The following is a 6,000-nucleotide window of genomic DNA, read 5'->3' on the forward strand; positions in this document are numbered from 1 at the left end:
GCCCAACTGGGGCCCACATGTGGACAATGGTACATTAATGCCATCAGTTGTAATGGACTGTGGACAAGAATGTTGCTCCCAAAAAAAGCTACTTTCATCCTCTCCCTTATTCACGTAGTTGATGTGGCAGATGTTTAAGGCCACAACAGTCCAAAGATTTACGTCTCCTCTCACACGCAAAGCAGGAATTTCTTTCATTACTAGGTGTGGCTGAACTGTGGGCTGACACATAGAAAAGTCATAGAAGAGCCCCAAAAGGCAGAGGTGCTGTGGGCTCTGTGTGGTGTGACCTTTGTGGGCCTGCATGGGATCAGTGTTAATTTTGCTGACAAAATATTTTTGTCATAGGTTTCGTCAACAACCCTTTTTTTCATGACGAAAATGAGACGATAACTAAATTAACTAATTGACGCTTTTGTCTTGATGAAAGTGTAAATTAATTTCACAAGAAAATTAATTTACACTTTCGAAAATGGTTTTGTCTTGATGAATCGTCATCGTTTTTATCCGTTTAGGTGGTTTTAATTTAGTTATCGTCTCATTTTCGTCATGGAAAAAAAGGGTCGTTGATGAAACCTATGCCGAAAATATTTAATCAACGAAATTAACTCAGTCCATACCCACTGTGGGCCAGCATGGACATGTTTGCTGGGAAATTATTTCATTATTGGTCTGGGTCTCAGTTTCTTATGTGGTTCTGGGAAAATGAATAGGTCACCCATGCGTTAAACATAAAATCAGCTGATCAGCTCATAGATAAGCCCTGTGCTCATGTAAGGTGAGCTTGTGACTGAAGTAACTGTAGATAAATGCAGGAAAAACCTGAAATATGTCTTCAAGCAGCTGACATGGTGGAAGCTGCAGTTAAAGTTAAAGCAGGGTGCTTTAATAAACAGAAAAACGTCAGTGTGGGTGTGTTGCCCCATGAGAAAGGAAGAACCTTTGTCAACAATCATCTCTAATAAATAATTAATTTAAAACATTTCAGAGGGGAAAAAGCCCCAAAGTCAAAACACAAACAGGTCAAAGGTTAACTTTGAACAAAAGCTTCCTTTTACCCACAAATCTTTACTGAACTGCTGATGAATCTGTGAGTTTTGTGTGACTTGGATATCTGATGAATGAAACTCATCATGTGAGCTGTTTTCTCTGCAGTTCTGTGGAAATGATGACACCCACATGTACAGGGGCCCTCAGGAGGTCACTGACTGCAGATCTGTGACAAACACTGCACATTCAGGATTTCTTTCCCATACATACGCATACCTGTCTCCACATATACCTGCAGAACGTACAGCTATTTATGTCTTTACACCTACACCCATACATGAAACCACAGTGTAAAATCTCATGGTGCTGAATTTGAGTGAAGCCACACCAAAATGAGTGAGTCTTTGAAGCCAGGGCTACAACAGCCACATGAATGTGTCCTCCATGCAGCCTCAGTACAAACGCTGCTTCCTGCTTGCACCTCGTGTCTTGTTTGCACTTTTTTCTTCTTCTTCACGTCCTCATCACTTCAGTGCGTGTCAGCCAGAGTGTGACTGCAGAGCTAACAGTGAATTTCTGTAGAAAGGTGTTGCACGTTGTGCAAACACGCAGGGTTAGGCTTGTTCAGAAATGACTTGTCACCACATCCTCTTCCTCCCTCATAATTTGTCTTCATCCTTTTGAAAACAACAAGCAGCTCCAGTGAAGTGAAACACAAGTGCAGTGAAACTCCACTGGCAGGTTTTGCTGGACGCTGACCAGACCAGCTTCCATACAGCTGCAGGTTTCATTCAGTTGCAGGGAGATGCTCTGAAACTTTTGTTTCTGCACCACAAACATAGAAATAATGCCCTTGCTCTCTCTCTTGCTCTCTCACACACACACACACACACACACACACACACACACACACACACACACACACACACACACACACACACACACACACACACACACACACACACACACACACACAAAATCTGCTGGGAGACTCTTCAGTACTAACAGATGGAAAAATGCACTCATAAGGTTTTTAGTTTTTGCTTCTGAATAGTAGGTAAGCTTTCACTTATTCAGGAGGTCAGATTCACCTGTGAAGGAGTCATCCTCCTGCTCTGCATGTTCATCGTGGCCTCTAAACTCTCACTGAGCCCAGAGCACTGTTGTTGCTATACATGTGTAACTTCTCAGTAATGTCACTGAACACAATTTTATTAAATAACATGCATGATAAAGCTAAGAAGCACATAACTACAAACTGAAAACAGCAGCAGTCCAGCACCACGTCCTCCCACCGAGCTTGATGGGACAGAAATGCAAGTATTCAGATGCCCATTTCAGTAGCACACTAATGCAGATTTGTCACATTAAAAGGCACACTGATCATTAGAAAAAAGCTGTTGATCAGGATTAAAGAAGCACACATACCTGCAGAATCGGTGTCTGTGGGTTTGAATAAAGCCTAAAGCAGCTTTGTTTTGAGCCTGGTCAGAGTATTCTTCATCTGAGAAATGAAAGTTATTCTATCTGGGAAATTACAACACACACAAAAGGAGATTTTTACGCAATGGCATGTGTTCCTCCCTGCACAGAAACTGGCAAACAGGAACAATCTGAGACAGCATTCCTGCAATCCTCCAATCCTGAAAATCCCCTGCACTACAAGCACAAACAGAGTCCTTGGATTAGTTTGTGATAATTCAATGCAGTCTCAGGGCAGGTCATGATACAGTTGCAACTTCTTATCTATTGTTTCATGTTCTTGGACATAAATATTTATCTGTCTGGTCTCATGTGTACTGTTTATTTTTTCCATGAACAGAAAATCAATGTTTCCCGCTTTTAAATGGTAAAAAAGCCCACCTCTGGAGGCTGGAGAGGGTCACTGGTGGAGTGAATCCTTTCCAAACTGACTGAGACCACAGTTTGCCTCACATGCACATCATAGATTTTTACATTTCCCACTATCTATTCATTCTTATTAATACCACTTAGGTAAGTTTAGAAAAAGCTGACAGTTTGGCTTAAAGTGCAGCTCTTCTTTGTAACCTATATTATACTGGTTACCATGATGATGTGTCAGTGCTTGGGGAGAGCATATTGCTCCTGTTGAAAACACAAAATACAAAAAAAAAAAAGTTTAACAGTTTCCATGAACATAAACAGATGTGTTGTTTCTTTGTTTTTCAGTCCAGCTTCACTCAGTTTTCCTTCTTTCAGTATGATGTGCATTTCTACCACAGAATCTTTCCAAAAATTAAATTCTAAGAATAAATCACTTACAAATTCCAACTTTTGGGAACATTTTCATGTAAATTACTTTTGCATGAAAATGCTAGTGTAATATTGCAACATTGTAATCCTGTAGCAGTGACATTTTAATCTTCTAGTGTAATCCTGCAATGATCTAATCTTGTAATAGTGTAATCCAGCAAAAGTGTAATCCAGTAACAGTGCTGGCTTGCTTGTGGTTCCTAGGAGGGCTAAGGTTAGAGTAGAATGGGAGGCAGAGCCTTCAGCTTTCCGTCCCCTCTTCTGTGGAACCAGCTTCCAGCTTGGATTCAGGAGACAGACACCCTCTCTATTTTTAAGATTAGGCTTAAAACTTTTCTTTATGATCAAGCTTATAATTAGAGCTGGATCAGGTGACCCTGAACCACCTTTTAGTTATTCTTCTATACGCCTAGGCTGTGGGAGGGGTTCCCATAATTGCACTGTTTCTTTTCATTCACCTCATTTGTTATTATTAATCTCTCTCTCCCCACTCACAGCAGATGACCCCCCCTCCCTGAGCCTGGTTCTGCTGGAGGTTTCTTCCTGTTAAAGGGAGTTTTTCCTTCCCACTGTCACCAAGTGCTGCTCATAGGGGGTCGTTTTGACTGTTGGGTTTTCTCTTAATTATTGTAGGGTCTTTACCCACAATACAAAGCGCCTTGAGGCGACTGTTGTGATTTGGCGCTATATAAATAAAACGGAATTGAAAGTGTTATCCTGTAAGAATGCAATCCAGTAACAGTGTAATCCTGTAACTGGGTAATATTGTAACAGTAATTGACAACAACTGTAAAAACTGCTGTTTTTGTGATGGATCTTTGATAATAATACAGCTGATTTATTTTTATTGTCCTGTATCACGTCAGATTTTCAGGTAAAACCTCAAATGCAGGACTTTGTGTGATATTTCTAAATGTTCTACAATGTCACATTATAGTCCTAAAAAGTTTGTCAAGTAGAAGAAAACTGATGCATTTGTTTAGAGACTGATACCAGTTATGGTTTGATAATTATCAGTGAATTATTTATTGTGGTTTTTTTTTGCACACATTTGTTTTTGACACACACAGATAATGAATAATTGAACCAAGAATCTCTGGAACTTGAAAAAGGGCGATTGGACTTCTTTTTGTTTCTTGAAGCAAGAAGAGTTACAGTAGAGGCAGAGTGTTAGTAACTCTAATAAAGAAAATGCAGGATTGATTAACTCCATGTAAAGGAAGAAGGCTATTGAAATAAATTAGTTTTTTGTTACATTTTTATTAAGCTTTTTTTTATTTTCAGTTTTTATTTTTGCTTGGTTTGACTGTTTTTGCATTCCTTGATTTCGTAAAAATTTGTTTTTTGTTTATTTTATAATAATCTAAAGTGCAAAATAGTTTTGGTTCAAACAACTAGATATAGTGAATATATCTGGTTAACTTTGTTTCATTACATAAAAATATCCCCCCCCTTTCTTCAGCGGTGACACAATGTGTTGATCAGCGAGTGTCCTGTGAAGCTTTGAGCCACCTGAGCGACAGGTAAACCACGGAAGGCCTCACAGGGCCACAGCTGGCACAACTGACAGTGAGCTGCTGTGGGAATCAAACCTCATCCTCATTCACAGAGCTGCTCCTCTTCTTCTGTGCCAACAGTCAGTGCATACTGTGGGGAAGGCGGGGAGGCTCTGAACTCAAAACTCTAAGTGTTTTAAGATGTATTTACTTATACACTTAAAGCTCAGGGAAACATGGAGAAATGATTTGATTTCAGGGTGATTAAATCTTATTTTCCTCCACCATCAGTGACTGTCAAATCAGCGATCAGCCTGTTCGAGCAAACGTTATTGTTACAGAATAAATGAGATATATTTCATCTAAATAATAATTTGGGTGCAAACTTGAGAAAACAATCCTATTTAAATAAAGTGCACTTAATATGTTGATTAATCAGGTTTCATTTAGTCATTTCTGATTTATTCTCTTTGAACGTGAACTAGGGCAAATAGCATCTTTTATATTTTGTTTGCAGTTTTTTTTTTTTTTTTTTTTTTTAAAGTTTCTCAAGCTGACTCAACTCCACTTTCAACTTATTGCTGGGGGACATTAAGTGAAGTATTTGTGGGTCTTCCTGCACAAAATGTGGAGCACCAGATGCTTGAATTTTTATGCACTAGTCTGTAACTTTTCTGCAGCACTTTATGGTAGACATGCTTTCATTGCTGTAAGGAATATATCAGGTAAGAGTTCAGCATGTGTATCCAAGAACATAGATAACTGGAATCACTTCTTCATGTTCGGCTGCTTTCAGCACTGCTTTGTTTAGACTCTTTGGCTCCAGTTGAGCTTTCAGAGTTAACTTCAATAGTTACTTCCTCCAAACCAGCAACATGTTTGTTAGATCCCATTCCTACTAGACTGTTCAAAGAAGTCTTTCCAATTATTGATGCTTCAATCTTAAAAATGATCAATCAGTCTTTATTAGTTGGCTATGTACCACAGACCTTCAAGGTGGCTGTAATTAAACCGCTACTTAAAAAGCCATCACTGACCCAGCTGTCTTAGCTAATTATAGGCCAATCTCCAACCTTCCTTTTCTCTCAAAGATTCTTGAAAGAGTAGTTGTAAAACAGCTAACTGATCAGGAAATGAAATTCGCTCTTAATTTATCGGGCTCAGGTAGGTGCTGCCCACGCCATGAGCTCCGCTACTATGCTCCAGACGTACCAGGTGATGTGCGTGGCGGAGCTTGGCT

General features: G+C 39.5%; 1 protein-coding gene across 1 annotated transcript in view; it reads right to left on the bottom strand.

Moving 5' to 3' along the window:
- il7r (interleukin 7 receptor) overlaps positions 1-2,567 on the bottom strand; it is a 36,232-nt gene extending 33,665 nt beyond the window's left edge. The window contains exon 1 of the mRNA XM_030743046.1: positions 2,419-2,567. The gene's annotated coding sequence lies outside the window, so the exon portion shown is untranslated. The remainder of the gene's footprint in view (positions 1-2,418) is intronic.
- Between the last annotated feature and the right edge of the window lie 3,433 nt (positions 2,568-6,000).

Source organism: Archocentrus centrarchus, chromosome 12 (assembly GCF_007364275.1).
Source record: "Archocentrus centrarchus isolate MPI-CPG fArcCen1 chromosome 12, fArcCen1, whole genome shotgun sequence".
Taxonomy (NCBI): Eukaryota; Metazoa; Chordata; class Actinopteri; order Cichliformes; family Cichlidae; genus Archocentrus; species Archocentrus centrarchus.